Genomic DNA, 13,913 nt, shown 5'->3' on the forward strand with positions numbered 1-13,913 from the left:
TTCATATTTCCTGGGTTGTTGTGAAGATTAAATAAAATTTTACATGTAGGTTTCTAGCGTAGTACAGTGCCTCATAATTTCAAATACTCAGTAAGTGTCAACATTTATATTATTACAAAGAACTGCAAACTCCAGAGATTTAACATATGGATAAAGCCAATTCCTCAGCCTTAAAAGAAGTTACACACTAACCAGCAGGATAAGACTTGTATGCAAACAGTTATTTTATGATATAATATAAATTCCACTGGGGCTAATATTACACAAAAACTATGTCTGTAGACATTGACAAGGGTGTTGAGGGCTCTTATTATTTGGTTTTAGGGAGGCAGGTCTGCAATCCTGTTTTGCACAGAGTCATTTCCACCCTTCCTTTGGAAACACCTGCATGTTGATCTTGTATTATGAAGCATATCAGTTATAAGAGATCTTCTGATAGACACTGAACAACTTGAATAGGATCTGTAGCTCTGGACAACATAGTCTCATCTGATTGATTCACATGTCTAATCATTGTCAACTATCAAGGGAGTGAACACAGAGCTTGTCCTTAGAATACAATTGACTCATATGTTCAGAGTTCCATAAATCACTAAAAAATGAGAGTGGAAAAAATACTTTTGAAATTTAATCAGATTTTTTTTTTTTTTTTTTTTTTTTTTTTTACAGAGAGAGACATAGATAGTCTGAGGTTTGCGTTCTCAGCTTGGTCACTTACCAGCTTTCAGATCTTAGACAAGGTTTTTTTTGTTTTTGTTTTTGTTTTTAATATACTTTAAGTTCTGGAATACATGTGCAGAATGTGCAGGTTTATTACATAGGTATACATGTGTCATGGTGGTTTGCTGCACCCATCAACCTGTCATCTAGGTTTCAAGCCCCACATGCATTAGGTATTTGTCCTAATGCTCTCCCTCCCCTAGTCCCCCAACCCCTACAGACCTCTATGTGTGTCCATGTGTTCTCATTGTTCAACTCCTATTTGGTGGAGTTTCTTTGAAAAAAAAAAAAAAGTGCTACATCTTCAACGTAAATTTTAAAAAATTTGAAATCACAATGAGAAAAATAAATATAACTTTTATTCTCCATATTTAGCTATGTCATTGTTAGTATTTTTTGCATATACTCCCAATCTTTTTGGGACTATGCGTTGATATGTACCATGGGATTGATCGATCAATCTATCTATCATCTCTCTCTCTCGCTCTACCTGTCACATATTCTTTTTAACAAGACTGGGATTATGGTATCTAAATTACATCTTAAATCTCTCTTTGGCTTAACAATATTACATGTATAATTCATTATTATTCATTAAGTCATTAAGCATTATTCAACACCATCCCTATAAAATTATTCAACGTATAGCGGTATCTGTTAGCTGACAGCCTCCAGCTGCCATACTTCAGGATCTGCCAGAGTGTTTATGCTGGGGCTGCAATGTGTTGGCACTGAACATGAAGAGGATTTTGACACCAGGGCACTTCTGCCTGATGTGGGACTCCTCTATTGGGCACTTGCTGGATGTTTGGTTCTCCATTGGCCTGGCTGGAACTTCCTCAGAGCTGCACTGCACTCTGAGGCTCCTCCTGTCCTATCTTTCTTTCTTTCTTCTCTCCTTTCTCAGGTGTCAAACCCACATTGCAGTTGGAAAACTCTCCTTGCCTTCTCCTAATTCCTCTCCCTTTTATCTTTTTTTTAAATTTATTTTTTATTATTATTATACTTTAAGTTCTAGGGTACATGTGCATAATGTGCAGGTTTGTTACATATGTATACTTGTGCCATGTTGGTGTGCTGCACCCATCAACTCGTCAGCACCCATCAACTCGTCATTTGCATCAGGTATAACTCCCAATGCAATCCCTCCCCCCTCCCCCCTCCCCATGATAGGCCCCGGTGTGTGATGTTCCCCTTCCCGAGTCCAAGTGATCTCATTGTTCAGTTCCCACCTATGAGTGAGAACATGCGGTGTTTGGTTTTCTGTTCTTGTGATAGTTCGCTAAGAATGATGGTTTCCAGCTGCGTCCATGTCCCTACAAAGGACACAAACTCATCCTTTTTTATGGCTGCATAGTATTCCATGGTGTATATGTGCCACATTTTCTTAATCCAGTCTGCCACTGATGGACATTTGGGTTGATTCCAAGTCTTTGCTATTGTGAATAGTGCCGCAATAAACATACGTGTGCATCTGTCTTTATAGCAGCATGATTTATAATCCTTTGGGTATATACCCAGTAATGGGATGGCTGGGTCATATGGTACATCTAGTTTTAGATCCTTGAGGAATCGCCATACTGTTATCCATAATGGTTGAACTAGTTTACAATCCCACCAACAGTGTAAAAGTGTTCCTATTTCTCCACATCCTCTCCAGCACCTGTTGTTTCCTGACTTTTTAATGATTGCCATTCTAACTGGTGTGAGATGGTATCTCATTGTGGTTTTGATTTGCATTTCTCTGATGGCCAGTGCTGATGAGCATTTTTTCATGTGTCTGTTGGCTGTATGAATGTCTTCTTTTGAGAACTGTCTGTTCATATCCTTTGCCCACTTTTTGATGGGGTTGTTTGCTTTTTTCTTGTAAATTTGTTTGAGTTCTTTGCAGGTTCTGGATATTAGCCCTTTGTCAGTTGAGTAGATTGCAAAAATTTTCTCCCATTCTGTAGGTTGCCTGTTCACTCTGATGGTAGTTTCTTTTGCTGTGCAGAAGCTCTTTAGTTTAATTAGATCCCATTTGTCAATTTTGGCTTTTGCTGCCATTGCTTTTGGTGTTTTAGACATGAAGTCTTTGCCCATGCCTATGTCCTGAATGGTACTACCTAGGTTTTCCTCTAGGGTTTTTATGGTATTAGGTCTAACATTTAAGTCTCTAATCCATCTTGAATTAATTTTCATATAAGGAGTAAGGAAAGGATCCAGTTTCAGCTTTCTACTTATGGCTAGCCAATTTTCCCAGCACCATTTATTAAATAGGGAATCCTTTCCCCATTTCTTGTTTCTCTCAGGTTTGTCAAAGGTCAGATGGCTGTAGATGTGTGGTATTATTTCTGAGGACTCTGTTCTGTTCCATTGGTCTATATCTCTGTTTTGGTACCAGTACCATGCTGTTTTGGTTACTGTAGCCTCGTAGTATAGTTTGAAGTCAGGTTGCCAGATGGATTCACAGCTGAATTCTACCAGAGGTACAAGGAGGAGCTGGTACCATTCCTTCTGAAACTATTCCAATCAATAGAAAAAGAGGGAATCCTCCCTAACTCATTTTATGAGGCCAACATCATCCTGATACCAAAGCCTGGCAGAGACACAATAAAAAAAGAGAATTTTAGACCAATATCCCTGATGAACATCGATGCAAAACTCCTCAATAAAATACTGGCAAACCGGATTCAGCAGCACATCAAAAAGCTTATCCACCATGATCAAGTGGGCTTCATCCCTGGGATGCAAGGCTGGTTCAACATTCGCAAATCAATAAACATAATCCAGCATATAAACAGAACCAAAGACAAGAACCACATGATTATCTCAATAGATGCAGAAAAGGCTTTTGACAAAATTCAACAGCCCTTCATGCTAAAAACGCTCAATAAATTCGGTATTGATGGAACGTACCTTTTATCTTACAAATGTTTTCCCCAATAGATCTCTTGTACTTACAATTTTATTTTGGCAGCGTCTCCCTGGAGGACCCAAATAGATACAGTTGTATAAGTCTCCCTCCCACTCCTGCTTCTTAGCTTCTCAGTACCCTTCCTCAAAAGCAATTCCCGCTATTGCTTTATATATCCTTCCAGAGTCTTCATTCATATGGAAGCATTTCATATATTTCTCCTTCTGTTTCCTTTCCTCTTAATATTTCTTCATCTTCTCTTCTTTCTTCTCTTTCTTAACAAGAATGGTAGCATACAATGCAAATTGCCCTGCATGTTGCTTTTTTATTTAATATATCTTGGGGGCAGTCTTACTTTATCAGTAGTATATGTAGAATTACGTTATTCCTTTTTTAAAATTTGTCTTTACTGTAGTCCCCCCTACCCACCTTATCCATAAGGAAAATGTTCCAAGACCCTCAGTAGATGCTTGAAACCACAAATAGCACCAAACCCTATGTATACACAATATTTTTCATATAAATATATATATAAATATGATGAAGTTTGACTTATAAGTCAAACACAGAAAGAGGCTAACAACAATAACCAATAATCAAATAGAACAATTATAACAATACATTGTAATACAAGCTATATCAATGTGATCTCTCTCCCCATCCCCACCCCTGCCCTTAAGATATCTTATTGTATGTAATATTTTCAGACTGTTGTTTACTGAGGGTAACTGAAACCACTAAAAGTGCAAATATGGATGGGGGGATACTGTCTAGTATTAAATTGTTTAGTGTATTATAATTAATCTAACCAATTCTCTATTATCAGGTTATTTCCAATATTTTCTACTAAAAGCAGGGCTGATCCATAACTAAATATTTTTACACCCATATGAGAGCATATCTTTATGAACAAACCCCAGATGTAGCATTGCTGGATCAATTGGTATGAGTGTTGTGATTTTAATACATATTGTCAAATTTCCCTCCTTAGAGAATGCACCAATTTCTACTTCAAGGCATGCATGGCAGCAATAGCATCAAGTATAATGGCAACATCGTTTCCCATCATAAAAATATAGAATAGACATAATATCATTAAGCTCTTCTCTAGCGGTTTGGACTTCAATAAAGTGTCTGATCTTTGTTTATTTTCATGGTTACTTTCCCTGGAGACTTTTCATTGAGGCTTTGTGAACAGTTCAGGAAGTTAATAATACTATTGGAAGTTTGAGAACCTTGTTGAACATTCAATATCATCAACAGGAAATAATAAACAGTTATGTTGATAGGGTCCACTAGTAGCTGTTAAGGTATTAGAATAAATTAGTAAGACACCAGAAGTAGAAGTTTATACCTTTAGGAAAAGTGATTTACACATTAAGAAGAATACAGAACAGGAGCAAGCAGGCTGTTTTGTTCTGTTTTTGTCTCTTCTATGGTTCTTCAATGTCCTCTGCCCGTTTACCTCACAGGGTTCCTGTGAGGGCAGAATAAGAGAGCAAATGTAATATGTTATTAACATGATCATTTGTTATTAATAAGGGTAAGATGTTATTCTAGAGGGTCAAATGTTAGTGACATGCATTCATTCAACATTAATATTTACAGTACCAGTACACTGATTCTTCTGGTGAAATTCCTCCAGTATAGATATGTTTTGGGTTAAAAAGTGAAGAGGGTTGGTCCTAGGACAAGCCATTTTATTTTTCTGTATGTTATTGTAAAATGGTGATATTAATAGTAACTACAGCACAGAGTTATTATAAATGTTAAATTAGTAATGTAAAAACTCTTCTAAGAATCTCTGGCACATAATATATACTCAATAAATATCAGCCATCATCATCATTATTGTTATACACAATTACTTCTAATTTATTTAATTTATTTACTCTTTGAGTTTGAGGTTATAGAATCATTTATTAAAAGTTAATTCAAATAAAGAAGAGAAGTAGCCCTAAAAATATATAAAAATGGTAAAAAGAAAGGGCTGAAAAATGAATCAAAATTAGCGAGTCAAAAAAAACAAAACAAAACAAAACAAAAACAACCCAAAGAAACCAGTAACCAGATACATTTTTCTCAAAGCAAATCACCATATTAATAAAATTAATTTTGGTCAAAGTGTGTGCTGCTGAATTCTTAAATCTGATGCATGTCACTGTCATCTCATCTCCATTGTGCAAGTATTAGGCAAAATTCTGAACCATGTAAAATACATCTTGGGATTCATCCTTCTCTCTTTTTCTGCATCCCCTCCCGAATCTTTTCACCCAACTCTATTGTAGGGCTGCTCAGCTTGCCTTCCCAGCTGCCCATAGCTGTGAATCCTCCCCAGACCACAATGTTTTACCCCAAGAAATGCAATTGTTCTAACATTTTTTCTCCCTTCTTTTATTGGAGAAAAGTAATCAGATAAATTAGTTCACATTAGACTTTACTTTTGTATCTTTTGTAGATGGTCCAGCTAGATTGAATTTCTATCACAAAGATTAAAAACACAAAACCCAAAGGCTATCTCTATCTATAGTCCTGTCAATTCCAACTCCTAAACATCCTTTGAATTCATTCCACTTTCTATAGCTCTGCTGCCATAGCCTGCAAGTCCTCATCAGCTCTTAGCTGGGTAACTGCCCCACTCAGTCTTCTAAAATAAAGTCTGACTATGTCAACTCGCTCTGAAAATCCTCCGTTTAATGTGACCCCTTACCCCGGTAGCTTCATCCATCCTCATTTCTCACTCATGGACTGTGCTACTACATGAAAACTTCTGGAAGTTACTCATTTTTCTCTGTATCTCTGTTTTGTAAATGCTTAACTGGATGAATATTGGCTCTTATTTTTATTTCATCTCTCTGTTTGAGGACTAATTCATAATTCCCTTTTTTTTTTTTTTTGGGAACCAAATTTGTGGTTCTCATTTTACAGACACATGGACATTTACTAGCATGCATTGAATTTAACTCTGAGGTCAACTGGTTTTCCCCACAATTTTTCCTTTGTCCCTCCTTCTCCACTTTAAACAAAAACCTTATTTTGCATTTTTGTTACCTTCTCTGTTTCTTCTCTGCAAAGTTTAGCAATAGGCCACCCATAATGTCTCCTGATGATGAGAAAGAGAAGCTGAAATATCACTGAAAAAAGATGAACATACTTGAAGAAATAGTACTCATTGAAAGAATAAAATGTCTTTTTTATGTTCGGTTCATCTATGCTGATCAAGAAAAATGATGTTATGAATATTTCTCTTAACTAAAGAATTCAAAGCAAGAACTGCTCAGAATTTAGTGTACAGCTGAGGTCACATGTTATACATTCCCAAGTTTTCTTTATGTGCTTTGGAAACTGATGTACATAGTATAAGTTATGCATGTCATCTTTTTTTTAATGTCCAGCCATAGATTTATCACCAAGTTTGGGATTAGTGGCAGATTTGGTTTTTAGGTCATTTAGATTAGTTATCCTAGGTAAATTTAATATTCACTTTGATATCCATTTTAGGTCCCCTGACATAAAAATTTATGTCTGTGCTAGAGGCCTTTTTCCCCCTCTCTTTTCCCCAATATATTATTTCCTTATTCATGTTAAGGACAGGTTTTAGACCTTCTGTTTTCTCCAGGTTCATTTCTGGAATATATTTTATAATGCCTAAAAAAAGTTCCAGTTTTGATGTGTTTTTATTTCCATTATTTAAGGTACACTTGTCACTGAATACCAACAGACTGACCACAACACCTTTCCACTGGTCACTTTGAGGACACAGAGTTTCCTAAGGTAGAATGGGCTTATCCATCCTACCACTACCCATGGCCTCGAAAGCTACAGATGTAAGGGATACTCCTTGACTCTGATCAGTGAAGGGGACTTGGTCTTACATAAAACTAAAGTAGGTGTCTTGTGGCACTTTGAAATGCTTGATAGAAAAAAGGCTTTACATCAAGTTTCATATATTATATGTCCCTCTTGTTGCTCTATAACACATATTAGCATATTACAAGCTTTAAAAGGCCCTGTATTGCCACATTAATTTCATTTAACTTATTGTTTCTGATAAATACTTGATAATGGTGCTTTTAAGAATGATATTGGGCTAGGCACTGTGGCTCACGTCTATAATCCTAGCACATTGGGAGGCTGAGGTGGGAGGATCACTTGAGGTCAGGAGTTCAAAACCAGTCTGGCCAATATGGTGAAATCCTGTCTTTACTAAAATACAAAAAAAGAACCATGCGTGGTAGCGGGCACCTGTAATCCCAGCGACTCGGGAGGCTGAGGCAGGAGAATCACTTGCACCCAGGAGGCGGAGGTTGCAGTGAGCTGAGATTGCACCAATGCACTCCAGCCTGGGTGACAGAGTGAGACTCCATCACAAAAAAAAAAAAAAAAAAAAAAAAAAGATATTGTTATTAGTATTAGCACCACTTTAACATGTTGGTCTAATAGCATGCTGGTCACTTTTATGGATGTGAAAATGTTTCATAGGAAATGCTAACATCAAATGTGCATGGCCATGATTCTCTAAATGTGCAACTAGAAACTCCCTGCTTTGGTTAATTCCTACAGTGCTTATTAAGTGCTATGTGAGAATTGACACACGAATATGTAAATAATAATACAATTGTAATTTTTTAGGGTGCTGTATTGTTTACAATTCAGGACTCATAAGAAGGAAGTGAGAAAGTGGTCACTGTATTGTAGGAAGTGTTCCTGGAGAAAGAGAGGAGGCATGGCATGGTGGAAGGAGCTCTAGACTGAATCATAAGACAAAGGTCAGGTATAAGCCGCACCACTAGATGTGCTTTCTGATGGTAATCAATTCAAACAAGGTTCAGTTGTGTCATCTGCAAAGTGGGCTTATGAGGTAGGTGGAATTTCACAGATGGTCCCTTCCTCACATTCCTAGCCTAGCCCTTACTTATTCAGTCAAATACTAATCTAGGTACTTATGTGAAAGGATTTTGCAGATGGAATTAAAGTCCCAACTCAGTTGATCTCAAAATATCTGGGTGATCCTAATCTAATTACCAGTCCATTAAAAGCAGAAAGTTTTCTTCAGCTGATGTCAGAATAAGTCAGAGAGGTTCCTGCTGACCTGTAGTAAGAAAGCACCTATGTTGTGATCTTCCTATGGGGGCAAGGGGCCTCTAAAAGCTGAGACCAACCCTGACCAATGGGAGAAAATAAAAATCTCAGTCCCGCACTTGCAAAGAAGGGAATTTTGCCAACAACCAGTGAGCTTAGAACGACTCACCTAGAACCCCAAGTGAGAAAGTATAGTTGGCTGACGACTTGATTTCAGCCTGTGAGACCTGAGCTGCAGACCTAGTCAATTCCTACCTGAAGTCCTTTTCCAAGGCAATTATGAGATAATAAATGTGTATTGTTTGAGTTGCCAAATCTGTGCCTTTTTTTTTTTTTTAAAGATAGCAATGGAAAACAAAAACAGGCTATTCACCACTTTTCCTTGTCAGATGAAAAGTAACAGGACATAATGTGAGTGAAAGCACTTTATAAAATGTAAATGTGCACATGGTGAAAGTCTGAAGCAGATTCCTTGACTTCCCACCCAAACCTACTTCTCCCGCTCTTCCCTGTTTCAGTAAATGGTACCATCATCCAGCTTCTACAAGCCTAAAACCTAGGAGTCATCATCTTTATATTTTTTGCTCTCTCCCTCCATATCTTATTCTGCCAGCAACCCCTGTCAGCTCCTAGAACACTGCCTGACACTTAGAAAGTTCTTCAAAACATGTGTTGATTTAGTGAATGATAGCTAATTATCCACTGAATTAAGTCATTTAGAAAATTGCATCCATTTGCCGGGCACGGTGGCTCATGCCTGTAATCCTAGCACTTTGAGAGGCCGAGGTGGGTTGATCATCTGAGGTCAGGAGTTTGAGACCAGCCTGGCCAACATGGTGAAACCCTGTCTCTACTAAAAGTACAAAAATTAGCCAGGCGTGATGGCAGGCACATGTAATTCCAGCTATTCAGGAGGTGGAGGCAGGAGAATTGCTTGAACCCAGGAGGCGGAGTTTGCAGTGAGTCAATTTCAGGCCATTGCACTCCAGCCTGGGCAACGAGAGCAAAATCCCATCTCAGAAAAGAAAAATAAAAAAAGAAAATTGCATTCATGAGCTCTGCTCTTTGGGCTGTCTGTCAATGTGATAGATTGGAATTTTTTTCAGAAGTACTTACTTCCTTGTCCACTCCCTACCTCAGTGGAAGGGTCTGTTTCCCTGGCTCATTCATGTTACGCTTGGTGATAAGACTGGCTTTGGCCAATGGGCATAGGAGGAAGTGATAATCTGCCAGTTTGAACCAAGGTCTTAGGAAGCATTGGTTTTTCCACTGGCCCCTTTTGGAGCTTCCAAACTTCTTCATTAATAAAACAGCCTCTAGGTGTCTGCTACCCCTCCAATGTGGACCACTGAGTGAGATACATGGAGCAGAGTTACTCTAACCACCCTACATTCCGGAGGCTGCCACAGAGCAGTCACAGACAACTGCAGGCCTGTGAGCAAGAGGGTAAATAATTGTGCAAGCCAGTGAGTTTTGGCTTGATGTGTTATGCAGCATTTGAAAGGCAATAGTGGACTAATACACATTTCTAAAGCAGTAACACTCCTACACATCTAGGAAGTTATGCACCTTATTTAATGAGATTATTTAAGAAACTGACTTCCATCAGTTAAATATACTGAGCACTAACTCATTTTGTGACTTAAGAGATTTAAAATTATAAAACTGGATGGAATATTAGAGATTGTTCAGTTTGCATCTTTCATTTTGCAGATAAGGAAATTGATGTCCAGGTGTGCTCAAGCTTGTATAACTAATTCATTCTCGAGTGAGGACTGAAGTCCAGAGCTCCTGAAGCCATGCCTCCAAGGCCCTAATGGGAGAATGTGATGATAAGAAAACCAAATTGTGTGTGGAAATCAGTTCATTTTATAACTTTCTTTGAAAGATGCAGAGAGCAAGAAGCTCAATAAAAGCCAACAATGGCAGACATATTTTAAAATATCCTTTGGGAGGAAACTGCCATGTGCACCTATTAGCTGCCATCATTCAGAGGCATAATTTTAGCTAATACTGATATCCTGATTAGACACAACCTTAGGTTTTGATCTCAGCTGACCTACAGGACCTAAATTTTGATTTGATTAAAGGAATAGGTGACATTTAATTAGAAAATTTCTTCAAGTTAAGCTTAGGTACAGCAGTTAATTCCAAATCACTTTCACTGATACCTGTTTTATGAACACATCCGCATTTTCCTTTGAAAACAATCACATTAGACACTCTTTAGGTATTATTTAACTTAGTTAAGGATCCTCATATACTTCTGGGTTTTCTAATTTAGGAGAAGCCACTGTCCTCAGAAATCCCTTTACACTATAAATTTGGATACACTTTAAAAATTGTATACTTTTATATCAGGATGTATTAGGGTTGTAACCTACAGAGGTGTCTGTATCAGCAAGTGCCTTTCTGCTCATACCTACTTCCCCCAGCTATTTTAGCCTGATGGCCATTGGCCCAAATGTCATATTTAATTGTCTTTGAATTTCCATAAGTTTTATAATTGTAGCAATTCAAATCCAGATACACAATATCTTGACAATATGTCTAATTTCTTTTCTAAAGAAGGCAACTTGATTATATCCTACAGTTTTTTTGAAAGATGGTGAGTTATGGAAAAATAGTCATCTTAGTTTGTGTTACAAAGTAAGTAAGCATTCAAAAAATTAATATTTAGTGACTAAAAGAAAGACATTGGGAGCTAGGTGAATAACTATTTATAAATGGACTTTTCTGGAGTTCTCTCAGTATCTAAAAAAAGTTGAAATAAAAGTAAAAACATAACTATGTGTATGCATTGTTTCTGAATTTTAAAAATTATCTTATATTTTCTGTTTTTTTTCTTACAAATTACTTGACTATTTTTATTGCAGTATTTTTGTTAAATTAGAAAATTCATTGTGGAGAAAAGGGAATGCTTATACACAGCTCGTAGGAATGTAAATTTGTTCAGCTACTGTGGAAAGCAATTTGGAGATTTCTCAAAGAACTCAAGACAGAATTTAAACCATTCAACCCAGCATCCTGTTAGTGGACATATAAGGGAATATAAATAATTTCAGCATAAAGAACCATCCACACACATGTTCATCGCGCATCACTTTTCACAATTGCAAGGACATGGAATCAACCTAGATGCCCATCAACAATGGATTGGATAAAGAAAATGTGGTACATATACACTGTGGAATACTATGAAGCTATATAAAAAAAATTAAATCATGTCCTTTGCAGCAACATGAATGCAGCTGAAGGCCATTATCCAAAGCAAATTAGCACAGGAACAGAAAACCAAATACCACATGTTCTCACTTACAAGTGGAAGCTAAACATTGAGTACACTTGGACACAAAGAGGGTAAGAATGGACACTGGGGCCTACATGAGGGTGAAGGATGGGAGGAGGGTGAGAATTAAGCTACCTATTGGGTGCTGTGCTCACTACCTGGATGACAAAATCATTTGTACATCAAACCCTAGTGACACACAATTTACTCACGTAACAAGTCTGCACATGTACTTCCTGAACCTAAGTTAAAAGCTGGAAGGAAGATAAAAAAGAATAAACCTTGAATTTAAAAAAAGAGAAAATTCAGAAAAGCACAAAACAAACAAACAAACAAAAAAACACCCAGTAATCTTATGACCAGTAGCAAATATTATTAACATTTTGGTATATATTTTCCCAGTATTTTTGCGTATCTATATAACTAAAACATAAACTAAAATTTTTAGCCAGTAATTTTTTGGAAACAGACTGTAAAAATAACATCTTCATTAGTTTTTAACTTATAAAGTAACACATGGATGTTGTAAAAACACAAATAATATATGTTTAAATTACAAAAAATAGAAGTTTTTCTATCCTCTCCTATGTCCAATCCTACCTCTCACAGGGAAACTATTATTTTGTGTGTCTGTTTTCAGTCTTTTGCTTATATGTGTATATTTTAAAAAATAAAAGTTAACTGTTTTCATTTCTCACACATTATAAACATTACCACATTACTTTAAAGAATCATCAGTAAGTGATTTTCATTAGTTGCCAGGTTTTATGTTTCATATATTATTGTAATTGATTTTTACTAAATTCCTACTATTGGAGATCTTTACTGATACATTTTTTTTTTTTTGTATGTCCATTGCCTCCTTATGATGAATCCTTAGAAGTGGACTTTCTACATTAATGCCTTTATGTGTATGTGTGTGTGTGTGTGTGTGTATTTGTGTGCATATGTTTGAACAAACTTTGTTTCTGGAAACACAGTAAAATTTCACTTTCACCTAGAATTGTACCCTTTCACTGTTCCTGTTTCTTTTCACGCTATAAGGGACATTATAATTTAAAATAATTTTGCTCAGTACTAGCTTATTTGATTGTATTTTCATATCTTTACTCAGCAAGGTTGAATACTTTTCCTATATTTATTGAACTTATGCATTTCTTTTGAGAATTGCTAGTTCATGAGGTTGGCTCTAAAATTTGATACTATTAGTTTATAAAAAGCATTATTTACAGGTTAAATTTATCTTTTTTTGCTAAAGTATATGTTGCAAAAAATTTCTGCTCAATTAATACGCCTTTACAGTATAAGTCATTACTTTCTTTTCTTTTTTTTTTGAGAAGGAGTCTCTCTGTCGACCAGGCCGGAGTGCAGTGGAGCGATCTCGGCTCACTGCAAGCTCCGCCTCCCGGGTTCACACCATTCTCCTGCCTCAGCCTCCCAAGTAGCTGGGACTACTGGCGCCTGCCACCATGCCTTATCTTTTAAAATTATACTTTAAGTTCTGGAATACATGTGCAGAAAGTGCAGGTTTGTTTTATAGGTATAGATGTGCCATGGTGGTTTGTTGCACCCATCAACCTGTCATCTACATTAGACATTTCTCCTAATGCTCTTCCTCCCCTACACCTGCCCAACCCTCAACAGGCCCCAGTGTGTGATCTTCCTCTCCCTGTGTTCACGTGTTCTCATTGTTCAACTCCCACTTATAAATGAGAACATGCCGTGTTTCGTTTTCTATTCCTGTGTTAGTTTGCTGAGAATGATGGTTTCCAGCTTCATCCATGTCATCCTTACAAAGGACGTGAACTCATCCTTTTTTATGGCTGCATAATATTCCATGGGATATATGTGCCACATTTTCTTTACCCAGTCTATCATTGATGGGCATTTGGGTCAGTTCCAAGTCTTTGTTATTGTGAATAGTGA

This window comes from Macaca thibetana, chromosome 4, assembly GCF_024542745.1.
Source record: "Macaca thibetana thibetana isolate TM-01 chromosome 4, ASM2454274v1, whole genome shotgun sequence".
Classification (NCBI taxonomy): Eukaryota; Metazoa; Chordata; class Mammalia; order Primates; family Cercopithecidae; genus Macaca; species Macaca thibetana.